This window comes from Pyrgilauda ruficollis, unplaced genomic scaffold (genome assembly GCF_017590135.1).
Source record: "Pyrgilauda ruficollis isolate IOZ18807 unplaced genomic scaffold, ASM1759013v1 scaffold7, whole genome shotgun sequence".
Taxonomy (NCBI): Eukaryota; Metazoa; Chordata; class Aves; order Passeriformes; family Passeridae; genus Pyrgilauda; species Pyrgilauda ruficollis.
The window spans coordinates 571,785-585,212 of NW_024528821.1; positions in this window are offsets into that span (position 1 = coordinate 571,785).

Consider the following 13,428-nt stretch of genomic DNA (forward strand, 5'->3'; position numbering starts at 1 on the left):
ATGAAGATTCCTTTTGTAGGACCCATTAATTATGATGATAATATTCTTGCCTTTGGTTTAAGGAATGTTTCTTCTTTCTTCAAAGTGACTTTGCAGCAAGAATCCTGGAAATATAAAGTTTTTGTCATTATCAACGCATATTCTTTGGTTTTAGAGTTATATTTTTAACAGCAGAGAAGTCTTGGTTATATCAAGGTGAATTATATCTGTGGCCCTCTCAAATATACTCATTAACTCTGGGAAACCTTTTTAGACTTAGTCCTGTTACATCCTTCTTACTGCAAGATCTGAAGGCAGATTTCCCAGTTATTAAAATCCGTGTCACAGTGTGTAAAGATAAATATATATATATTACATAGTGTACAAAGAACGGGAAGACAAACATTAATTAATATTATTAAATCTGTGTGTGTTCCATCCTCTTTTCCCTGGAACAGAAAAGCCCTAGCTCAGACCGCGTTTGATGAGCTCAGTTAAATGCTGATTGTTCCTTTGCTGGTGCCCAGAGCGTGCACAGCACACTCAAAGCACCATTAAGCCAAGCCCCTGGTGCTGCTGGAGTGAAGATTTCTGCTCTGAGCTCCTCAGCAGGATCCTGTCTCTGTGAGGATGCTCAGGAGTGATGGTTGCTGGAGGTGCAGCCCTCCATCTGCCCAGGGTGCTCCTAAATACAGCTCTGCTTTCACTCTGGACAGGGGCTGGCTTTTAATCCACGCCCTGGTTTGAAATGTAACATTCCAAGCAGCAAGAAATAGTGAAATAAACCATTGACTTTGAGATGAGCAGCAGAGTAATAAAGAGGACGAGGTAAAGTGCTGGGATGTAAATATTCACCAAGGGAAAAAAAAAATTAATTGCTGAGTTTGGCTGGCAGCTTCTTTTCTGATTGGGATCATAAATATAATTTCTTTCCTGTGAGATGTTGGGAATGTTTGGGGACAAAAATAACACCTAAGACATGCAATCAGTGTGTTTGGACTCTGTCCTGTTTTACAAACCTCACTGACCTTTGCTATTTCCTTTTCTTCTAAGCTCTAAGAACCTGGCTGACATTTTTGTGATGTTGATGAATTTCACTCTGGTAACTTTGAGGTGCATTACACGTGGGCTGTGCCACCCTGCAGGCTACAGGGGCAGGCTGATGGAAGCAGGATAAGCTCTGAACACGACACAAAACATTCCTCCTTTTTTGTAACAATATTAATTCTTTCAGAGCAATTTGCTGCTTTTGTTTTTAACAAAGCCCAAATCCAAGTAGCTGCTGTGCTCAGCAAGACCAACACGTATTTTTTTGGTGGGGCCAACATATTTTGGCTGACAGGCTGAGAGGTGAAAGCTCTCAGAGTTCTTCAGGGCCCCAGAGCTGTTTCCATAAAGTCTGCTGAGAACCAAGATAATATCTGGCCTCTTGTTGGGTTACAAATCATATTATAATGCTTTTTCTCTTGGTTCATTTACCTGATAAGATTGAACTGCAGCTTTAGCTCAAGGGTGTTTCCCTGTGCATTCAGCTTTGTGTGGGACAAATATAAATAATAAATCTCTTTATTAATGAAACAGATTTAATCATGGCCTGGATTTTGGGTAGTACCCGTGGGCTGTAGGAATTTAACATAGGATAGGCAAATGTCAGTTACCTTTCAAGGAGAGATAGAAATCTTTGCATTAGATGGGAAAGAAATGTCAGCGTTTCAGAGCAGAATTTTCTGTCCCTTGCAGTTTTTACATTTGAAAATCATTAGTCAAGACCATGAAAGGTGCATGAAAATAACTGTGTAGAACAGCATGCCTAACTCTGGCGTTGAGAACTTGTTAGGATCCCCCCAGAGAGGTTTTTTCTTGGTGTTTGGGGTGTGCTGATGTGCCAGGTTCTATCAGGAACTGCCCAGCCAGGGAAATGCTGACTATTACCAGCTCTTCCTCTGTGTGGTTTTACCCTTTTTAAGTGAGGCCCAGAAAAGCCAAAAGCTCCCTGCACTGCTGACTGAATTTCTCAGGGAGTTTTGGCAGAATAAAAGGGTGTGTGCAGTAGTGGTGGGGGTTTGGTTTGCTTTGTTTGGGCAGAGAGGAGCCTTGGATCAAATGCTGAGTGAAAAACTGAGATGGAGCAGCATCCCTGTGTGTGCTCCCCCACCAACAGTGCCAGTGGGTGGGAAGAACCAGCTACAGGTTAAATAAATTTAATTAAACACCAGTTAGACCAACATGAGACAGTTAGACATTCACATTGTCATTCAGACATTGAATCTTTCAAATTCAACGAATTTGAATTTTCAATTTCAGTGAATTCAAGCATTCATTCATTCAAATTTTTGATCTAGTCTAAAAAGGCAAAAGTTGCAGCTCAAAAGCTGCATGAGTGCATGAATGTGCATGGTCCCCTGTGAGCTGTGTGCACAGCACAAGCTCAGCAGCTCCTTCAGACAGAATTCTAAATATTGCAGGGTGCAGGGGACCTGCCCCTTGAAATGTCCACTGGTCACAGAAAAGTGAAAATCAATTTCTAGCTTTACCACACCTACATTCTTTATGATGGAAACTGTGTGCTACAGCATGAGGCTGAAGTATATTTTCTTAGACAGAAAGAATAGGGTAAATAAAGTTTACTGTGCTGAGAAACAGCTTATATTATACAATGTAAATAGGTAACTCATAAAAGGAGCTGAGGAAAATTCAGTGAGGATTTGAGGCTGGAGTTTGATTCAGAGACTTCCAATATCTGATAGTTTATTTCTTAACCCTGTTCCTGGGAGACTGGAGATTTTTCTCATGCAGAAAAAATAGACTTCGTTTTTTTTTTTTTTTCTCTTGGAATGAAATATCAAATATTCTCATTAATTTTAATGACTTTTGCATAAACCAAATTTTCACCAATGACTTTTTTTTCCTTCAGAACTAGTCATTTCCAAGGGAGTGAGGTTTTAAATGAATCGAGAGGGAGTTAACTTTTTTCTGTTTATATATTTTTAATTCCCTTTGGGAAAATGAAATTTTTAAAATTCTGCTTGTTTTCATCACCACTTTCTTTTTTCTGCAGATGGATTTGGGTGTTGCAGGCAGTGCATACCTGTTGCTTCTTCGATTTCCATTCATTCGATCTCACACAGCTCATAAATCACCAAGAGGATCTGTAGTCTCAGTCCTTAGATTATAAATGTGAGAATAAATACACAGAGATCTTGAGATTGGTCTGGCACCCCAAAATCTTCCTACTGACTGCTGACTCATTCCTAGTGTCTGAAATTCTGGTTTTAAGTTCAAGTCATAAACATTCCTCCAGCTTTTTTCTTTCAGATCCAGCACTAGAAATACTTGGAGGAACTGAGAAGTCCAAATGCAGATTTTCCTCTTTGTCTTTTGCATTTGACCATTTTGAGGACTTGCACATGGAGTTACTGAAGGAGTTAAAGCTGGATAAGTTAAACCATTATCAGGATTGTTCATTAGTTTGCTCTTACTTGGTGTAAATCTCCCAACCTTTTTAGAAAAAAAGGGGCTTTGGCCACAAATTCTGCCTTGCAGTAAATTGCATCTATCCCTAATGTGGCTAATACTTGTTAAAGTGCACATTTATCAATACAATCTGTAATTTTAATGGTCAAAACTTAGGATATGGAAGAAACTCTGCATGTGGAAAACTCACCTCTGCTAGTAGAGGAAGAGTAAAGAGCAAATAAGTGACATTTCCTTTCCAGATTTCTTTGCTCTCCCAAGATTTTATTATTAGATTACTTTGGTCTAGTTAATTGGACTCTGAACTTCTTATTGGGAGTTCTGTTTCAGTCCTGGAGAGCTGATCTTAGCTCTGTAATTTCCTCAGGTTTCTCCATAACGTTCAAGTGTTGCTTCAGGCAGGGATTTTCTTATACAATAAAAAATATATTAATTTTCAATTTCTTTAAGAGGAGGGCTGGCTGTTCCTGCTTTTGCTTTCTCCTCCCATCCAAGAGTCTTGATGGTGGATAAACAGCTCTCACTGAGAGCAGCTGCTGCTCTTTTGTACTTTGAAGTGGCAGAGGCGGAACCTTTGGCAGATAAACCCCCCCCATTGTTACCATGATATTTTATGAAATTCCCTTTGCTAGGATTTTCTGCTGAGAAGTCTCAGAAAAGAAATGTAAACAATAACTATCTGATGGTTGTGGAATGTGGTCTGGAGGTTGTTTATTAACAAGTGCATCTTTGATTAGTCTCATCTGAGTGTTTTGACTTAATGACCAATCGCAGTCCGGCTGTGTCGGATTCTCTGTCATGACTTTTATTATTCTATTTAATTATTTTCTAGCTTTCTGGTGGATTTTTTCTCTATTCTTTTTAGTATAGTATTTTAATATAATATAATATCATAATATAATAAGTCAGCCTTCTAATGGAGTCAATATTCTCATCTCTTCCCTTGTCCTGGGGGAACCCTTGAACACAACCACATGCCATAAAATCATTAAAGCTTTGAAAATGGTGGCAAGGACTGCAGCTTAAGAGATGCTGCTTCTGGCTCTTGGTGCAGCACTGTAGTGGCAGCTGTGTAAGGAGAACTTGAGGCTTTTCAGAACGTAGGGTCAGTCCTGTCTGTGGCTTTGCATGGAATGGGATTTTTGTGAGAGAATTGTTTGGAAGGTGTAGCAGAAGCTCGAAGCTTTCTCATGTCTGGCCAGGCTGAAGTGCTCGAGGGCTTGAGTGGTGTGCTTGGAGATGTGCAAGATTTCTGAGGCTTTCTCAGCTGACAGTGTGCTCTAGATGGAGCACTGTGTTTTCCTTGTAGCTCAGAACCATTCCTGACCTTTTCCCCTCCAAACTGGCAATTTGTGTTTCCAGATCTTACCATCAGAAGAAAATGTGAGATAATTACAGTGTGTTTAAAAGAAATCACTGTGACCTGAATTTCAAGACAAGTCCTTTCACCTGGATAAAACCTGGGCTGTGGCTGCTGTCAGTTTTCAGTGTGCTGGAGTTTCATTGGTCCTGGGGAGAATTGGAGGGGAAATTTGATTTGCAGCTGCTCAGATCTGTGATCAAGGGAGGAGCTGGTGTGGGGGTAAGAGGGGTTGGGTGCAGAGCGGGATCACCTGTCTGGGAGCAGGAATGCCAGAGGTGGAGCATCTCGGGAGTGAGTGGAGCTGCCTGGGTGGTGAGTAAGGAGCAGCCCCAGCATTGCCTTGTGGATATCACAGAGCTCCCTTGGGCAGCAGGATGGGTTCGTGTGCTGCTCAGGAGGGATTTTGCTGTGAGGGTGTGAAGTAACCTGCTTGTGGTGCCTCCTTGCAGACCCCTTGTAGAACTTGTGGTCACAGGACACCACCCAAGGTGTTGCTCTTTCATTTATTTGCTTTTCCTTTTTTCCATGTCCCAACACAAACATGTTCAATTTGTCTCAGGGGGTGCACTAAACATTTACCAATGAAAGAAACATCTGGAAACTGCTGACCTGCTTACTCTTGCAGTCAGGGCATAACCTGGAGGTTCTTAGCATAATGCAGATCTGGGAGCTCTGGTTTGGACAAATTAAAATGTCTGGCTCCAGCAGGGTGCTTTTCATTCTGTTTCCATGAATTACACACTTCTGTTACAGCTTTCAGAGAAGACTGAGGAATATTGCAGTCTTTTGTCATACAAAGTGTTCCAGCACTGAGTTTATTTTATGGCTAATGGTTTTTGTTCTCCTGCCTCTAGAAGAAGGTCTGGGGAGTATAGAGAGCATACAGATCCTGTTGGAAACTGTCTCTGCTCTGAGGCTGGGGTGGGGTCAGGTGAACTCAGCAGGGTCTTTCCAACCCAAACTGCTTCATGGCTTTTGTTGTATTTGCCCGGGCCGTGATGTAATTACTGCAATAGGAAGCTGGAAGTTTACTTTCCTCTCTTGGGCTCATCTTAACAGAAAATATGTGGGCTGTGTTTCCAATTCTACAGAATTTGCCTTTTGGTGTTGCAAACTTTTATCCCATGGGCAGATGGGCGACATTCTGGGAATGTTGTTTCTTAAGACTGCCACAAATAAAATGATTGCTTTTGAAGACCATCCCTGCTTTTGTGGAGCTGTTGTGCTGCTTAATTAATTAATATTTATGGCTAAAACATAAACCAGATGTGTTTGTTTTATGGTTGGCATAATCTCAATGGTTTTAATTGCACTTGAGTTTATGGATAAATACCGTTTTGTATGTGTGAGCCATCAGAACTGTGTCTAAAAAGAAATTATAAATATCTGTGTTGTTATCCAGTGAGTGATCTACAGGTTGTTAAAAGATCTGAGAGTTTGACCAGTTGTCCTGTCCTTGAGAATTTCTATTGAAAGAACATTCCTTAATAAAATACCAGGTGAAACTTAAAACAGCTCATCTGAAACAGGAATTTTCACTTGATTTTGGTCTGAAATAGACAAATACTTACCCAAGACTTAGAAAATAATGCTCAAAGCAAAAAGCCCAGGCAAACCCAATGACAATACTCAGACATGTATACTTGTCCTAATTTTATTTGATTTTTTATTGCACAACATTTTATTTCCTCAGAATGCTCTCTATATTTTTTTTCCTCTTCTCCATGTTAAGACCTTTTTTAGGGTAGCATGTACTTATTTAAGATTGGGTCTTCAGCTCTGAATTGTACCTTTATGAATCCTACAACTCCACTACCCTGTAATAGTAGATGAAGTTTGGAGATAGTCACCAGTGGGGAGAATTGTGCTGCTCTGGAGACAGCCTGCCTGTCCTGTTTTTCCCTTTTATATTGCCTCTTTAAATGAGATGTTACATTTCAGGGGATAAATGTGGTAAAATGTTTCTTTGTGCATTCCCCCAGTTGTTAATAAAATAAATAAGATCAGGCAAGTCAATGCATTTCTTAGCAAAGTCTCATCTGGTTTTTTATTCTGTTGTATTTATTGGAGAGTGGTTTTTGTATTAATCCTGAATGAGGCCACAGTTAGACTTGCCTTTTCTGTCTTTTATCTGTCTTTTAATAAAGCAAGTCAAGGGTGTGGTTATTGTCAGATTTACTTCTGGAACAGAGAAATAAATGAGGTTTTAATGGAAAGTTGGAAACCCTGATGATTTATGGCTTCCTACAACACTCATTAGACATTTACATCAGCATGCAACATGCCATAAATTATGGTACATGCTGTAAAAAGCCATAAATTGTCATTTCCAATGCGAGTTATCACCATTAAAGACTTTTATTCCCTGCTGTTACTGTGAGTTTCCACGGCTTCCTCACCAATTCCCTGACTAATGATTTCAGCAGCTGCAGGAAGATGACCCAGAGATGCAGTGGCTGATTAGGCAACACAATTGCCTTAAAGCTGGGGAGCCAGAGGTTAAACTGCTTTATAGAGAAAATATGCTCTCCTCTCCTGGTACCATCCCTAGCACTGAGCATTGCTGAATTCCATTTGCAGCATTTCCCTGGCTCTTGTTAATATCCGAAACCTACTGAAAACCAGAAATGCTTTAAAAACACCGACACCCCTTTGAGATAAGCTCAGTGCTGGGGAGCAGTTGGGTCTCTGCTGTGGACATGCCCATCACAGGCTCTGCAGCAGAGATCTTGCTGGCACTGGCGATGCTGCTGCAGGGTTGTAGCGCTTTGAAGGGATGAGCCATCCACTCGCTGGGTTGTGGGCTTGATTCTGGATTGCAAACCCACCGGGGTGAGGCTAAATGAGGTGAGGGAGCTGCAGGGAATACTGCAGGGCTTGTCCTGGTGCAGCGTTGGCTCCAGGGGAGGTGCTGTGATCCTCCAGGTTTCACTTCCAGGAGGAAGGCTGTATTTAAATATCCTGATTTTGGGCACCTTTGGGGTTCCTTTTGCTTGGAAAGTGAGTGGTACCTTTTAGGCTGCTGGCTGTGAAGTGATGATGGAAAGGACACACTGCAGCAAATGCAATGCAAACCCCAAATATTTCCTCCTGCCTTTCCCAAGACATTCTTTGTGACCAGTCTGCTCTTTTCCCTGAACACTTGTGTGCTCTTGGGGAGCTTTTCCCGAGCCACACCTTCATTAAAGCTTAGTTTACATCTTCCCTCATCCACCCTCTCAGGTTCGGGGTGCTGGAGACAGGGAGGGACACCTTTCCGAAAAGCCTGGCTGTAATCTTGTTTTAGGCGTGATGAAAAGGATAATTCTGATAAAACCAGGTTTAACGTTTCGCTGGCCATTTTCTCTGCATTATAGAGAAGAGCTTTTTGTTCTCCTCCATCCCCCCACCCCCTCGCTGCCTACTAAAGCACATTTTTGGCTAAATCGTGCCCTCTAGTGCGGCAGCTCGGCGGGACTCAAATGGCAAACCTTTGTCATGTTCTCCTTTTCTCTCTCAGGTAGCTGGGAGAACTAATCAAACACGGTTCATATGAATAGCTAATTTATGCTTCTTGCCAGGTGAGGGAAGGGGCAGGGGGTCTGTGGCTGTGCAGGAGGCAGCAGAGCTGCCTGTGCCCACAAATTCTCATTTAGCAGCAATTTCAGAGTTCTCTGTGCCATGGGCGACCCCGAGAGCAGTCCCAAGCCAGGAAAGAGGAGGCCAATTAGAAATAAATTCTGGTTTATTTTTTAGACTAGATCTGTATTGTGTCCAGTTGATTACACTGAAGAGGGCCAGTAAGCATTAGGAAATTAAAAATAAAAAGTTGCCTGAAGTAAATATATAACCTGAATAAAATAACTGTTAAGTCCAGGAACACCTCTTAGAGCCAGGAATGATGAAGAGCTTGTGCTGACTGCTGCTTCCAGCCATTGTTTGAATTCAGCCTGAGGGTTTGGGGACAGAATGGATCACCCCGTGCTTTAAAATGCTCCCACACTTTACATATTCAATTACACTTCACATCTTACAGTAATGGAAACAACATCTGTAAAACGAGTTTGCCGTTGTTCAGCTCGTTCAGATTTATGGCAAACCCAGAGCTGGTGCCATCAGTCCTCTCCTGCCTTCTGAGGGCATCACCGAGGCTTTTCTGATCAAATCCTGGGAGACACATTCAAACAGCAGCTGTGAGTGAAGGGAAAGGAGCATTTTGTGTTCAGTGTGCATTTCATTAAATAAGCATCTTTCATGAAAAAAATGAGGCTCTAGTCCTACTGAATTATTTTACAACTTCTAAGATATGGAATTTATTCACATGCTGAAGTTCTTTTTGAGATATTCCTCAACTCTTACCTTAAGAGGTTATGTAATAAGATACTTTCATTCTCAAATGACCTTTGATGGTATACTTGATTTACATTGAGGGATTTTTTTTTTTTAATCTACTTAGAAAAACCTACAAATCTAAAATTTTTAAAAATTGAATATCTGATAAATTCAGTTTCACTGAGAAACTTTGCCATTTGCTTGAATGTTGTTTCAAAACAGTGTGGTTTTCTTGAGTTTTCTGTTTGGTTTTTGCTTGGCTTGATTTTTTTTTTTTAAATGAATGGGTTTTGCATTTTGGAAGTTGAACATGTTGACTTCTTTCTGGTGAAGTTTTTTTATGTGATGGTGAGGAATCACCACTTGTTGTGAAACATTCAGAATTTGGGAACAATTTCTTTCTCATCTGCTCTAGAGTGATTTTTAAGCAGTCACATACACATATCTCAAGATGACTTTTTTCACTTCTCCTATGATTATTGAAGAAAAATAATTAAAAAATATAGAACACTTGTGAAACATTCAGAATTTGGGAACAATTTCTTTCTCATCTGCTCTAGAGCAGTCACATACACATATCTCAAGATGACATGGGTTTTTTTACCTCTCCTATGATTATTGAAGAAAAAGAATTAAAAAATATAGACTATGCAATCTAGTAGCTGAATTGAAGGATGCTGTAATGATATCTGGTTTCAGTTAGGGGTTGAAGGTGGGGAACTTCCTCATCTGTGACAAAGTCTCCTTTATGTCCTGGATGAATTTCTGCATCTTCTCAATCCTGGATGGATTTCTGCATCCTCTCACACAAACTCTGCAGCCAGTGGGAGACGCAGTCTGCAGGGGCACCCAGAAATAGTAAATATGTGGTGGCTGACAGAGTCGTGTGGTTCGTGTCTCCAGGTTTTGCCAATTTAACATCTGGCCAGGTTTGAGAACAAAAAGAACACAGGTGTGGATCTCTGGTAAAGCTTTTGCAGTTCACAAGAGGAAGTTTTTAATGCAATAAAGGACAGAACTCTGAAGTTGGTGTCCTGAGCAGTCATTTCTGGTTTGGAGACTGCTCAAGAAACTTCAGTGTGTTGTCCTAGGCAGGATTTATGAATTCTCTCCTGCGTCCCATTCACTGTGATTCCAACTGTGTCAGCATGCTCAGGGTCTGGTTTTCAGTAACAGATGTTTTTTCCACTTCTGCACAAAGTAACTGCAGCTGATACTTAATCATAAATATCTCTAAGAAGATATTTTTAAATTAAAATGATAGAAATTACTTCAAAATTACCACACGCTTGAAATATACACACTGCATTTATTTGTTTTGAATTGATGAATTGTTTATGGAGCACATACACACATATCCTTTTGTTCCAAAATGAATGGGTAGAAGAATTTGGAAACATTGGCTGAAAAATTTCTTTCCATTTCTAGCTTGCCTCTCCCTAGCTATTAGTCAGCTGTGTATGTAAGAGCTCTGTCTGGATGAAAATAAATCAGTTGTGCTGATTAAAAGTAGCTTAATTGTTGTCTTCCAGTTGTGAGGATATTACAAAGCTTTCTCCTTCCCATGGTAAAAACCTCTTTGTGATTTCTCACCTAAATTTATTTACGGCCACTCTTTGTCTGGCTGATGTAAGATCTTGCATGTCCTTTACTAATCTCCAAAGCTAAAGTTCAGACTAAACCCAAAACATTTGCTCTTTGGGATTTTTAAGATCCCAGTGAAATTCCCCTACAGCAGAACCTGTGGTAGTGTCTTGAGCTGGAAGAGGAGGGCTCTGTTCTGGAAGCAAATTCTTATATTCCCTTCTCTGATGGGTATTTGACAGTAATTTCCAATCACTGGATATTAAAAAATACACAATTTCTGTAGCTGCCCTTGAACTCAGATATTGGCAAGTAAAATATTAATGAAGTATTGTGATTCTTTGCTGACTAAAAAATAAGATTTGGCTCAAATTCCTCCATCTGGGCCAGAGTTGATTTTGTAAATACATTCTGGTACAAGGATGGAATTCATCAGTTGTGGAGTTTAAGAGTAGGAACATGGAGAGTAAATTCCATTCAGAGATGGAAATTCCATTCCTGAAACAATTCTGGATTTGCCTTTGCTAGTCAGCTTTTATTTGCTTCTATATGAAAAACAGCTGATGCAAGTTTTCAAACTGGCGTTGATCCATTAAAAAATATATGAAAAAAAATTATTTCACGTTTAACCTTCGAACTCAAAGACTGTTTGTGGCAGAGATTTTGTTCTTTTGTCCTTCCTGCACTGGCAGCAATTTCTGCCAAGGATTTGTGTGAGTTTGAGGCATGCCAGTTGTCATTCTGCTTCTGCAGAGGAGCCTGCAGGAAGGACAGTGTGTCATTACTGCTTGCTGTGGAACAAGTATTTTCATCTGGTAGCTCAGTGGAAAGCAGAAACTGATGATCCTGTGCAGGTGTAGGCTTTTTAGATTACAAGACAGAAAATGCAGCCTGGTGTGAAAACTCAGCTGCTAAACTTATGAAACACTTGCTGATATCCCCAAGGGTTTTCTGAAGCTGTTAGAGCTCAACACCATCAAAGAGACCCAAAATGACATTTTACTGGAAATTTCTGGAAGTTCTGCCTGTGTGGTAGCAAGGAGAAGTTGAAAATGAGAATCACAGTGTGCAAATTCACTGCTAGTACGGCATGGAATGAGTATTTGTGCTGAGAAAATTAATTATATTTTAAAAATGAGTGGAATAGTGTTGATTTCTAAGGAAGGCTCGCAAAGGCAGGATGGTGATTGTTTATGATATGTATATTCTTGATTAAGACTCCTTGTTAATTTTCTTTTAATATGTTCTTATTGTTATTGGAAAACAACTCCTGCAGAAGCACCTGAATGTTTTGGTGACATTTTCTAAATCCCTCAGGTTGCAATAATTCCAAGGCAATATATTTGTGGAACTTTTAATAACAAATGTGGAGGCTAGTACGAATTCAGGCATTAACACTGCACAGAAAAAAGCTGTGAAGGTGTGCAATTACTGGAGAACTCCATGGTTCTGCCACTGGAAGAGTAATTAAAGAAAAAGAGTTGGTGGGTGTGCTTCAAGGGAGTAGCAAGGTTGACAAGATTGCAGTTTGCCTTCAGTGAGGTAATTTGTGAACAAAATGCTGCGTGTCAGACTTTTTGCGTCTTCTTTTGACCTCTATGTAAGGTTTGAAAGAATCAAAATAAATCTTAGCATGGCAGTTAGGAGATGAAAACAGGCTCATGTGAGCCAATAAACCAAATACTGACAGGAGCAGTGATTACTGGGAAGAGAAACAAAAAAAGAGTGGATGTACTTTAGGCATTCTGGAATTATTCTTGTACCTTGGTTCCCACTGGCCATAATCAGCTTTTTGAACATGGTAGGGAAAAAAAGTGGTGAGATTTACTGGATCATTCAGGATAAATACTTCACAGAGGGTAATGTATTCAGTGAAAGTAAGTTTTTTTCCTTGCAAATGTTTAATGGCACATTAGACTTACCTCTAATGTGTTGTAAATGATTAGTGGAATAATCTTGAAGAATGACTTTGAGACCATGGCTGACTTGAACATATTTATTACTGAGGATTCCATTTTGATATACCAGTGGTGTGACATTGTTTTTGGAATTTGCATAACAAAACTTCCGGGTTGCCTACTTTAGAGAGCAGTGAAAAATAGGTTAGTGATAGTACAAAAAAATAGAAGAAAACACGTTTCTATCAATATTCCAGCCAAGCCAGCAGAGTTTTACACAGAATTTTAAGTGTTCCAAAGGAGGAGAGCAGATCAGCCAGAATCAAATCTTATTAATGAACACATAAAATTCATCCCGTTGGTGAGGCAATGGTGAAAGATTTTCTCTCTCCCTTGTACAGCTGTAGCCTGGACAAGTCTGTATCTGCAAGGCAGGCTGAATCCTTTTCCCTCTCCTTTTATATTGTGTGCAAACACTTTATTTTCATTCCACCTTCAGAGAGCATATTTTGAATTATTATTAAGATGGCTTTTCAGTGAGGGACAACTCTGCTTATCTTTAAACATCCTAATAGTTACAATCTTCAGCTTTGCCCTCCCTGAGCTGCTGTTTAACTCTCCAGCCCTGCCTTGTGATTGCTGCAGTGCTTCAGGAGACAAAATGCTGCTTCAAATCAAGCACAATGTTCCCACTGACACCACTCAGAATAAATAACTCCGCTTAAATGTCAGGGAATTGTCACTTCTTGCATGGATGGTTCTGCAGTGGGCTGGGCCTGCTTGGATGAGCAACCTGAGTGGGATATGTTGAAGTGTTTC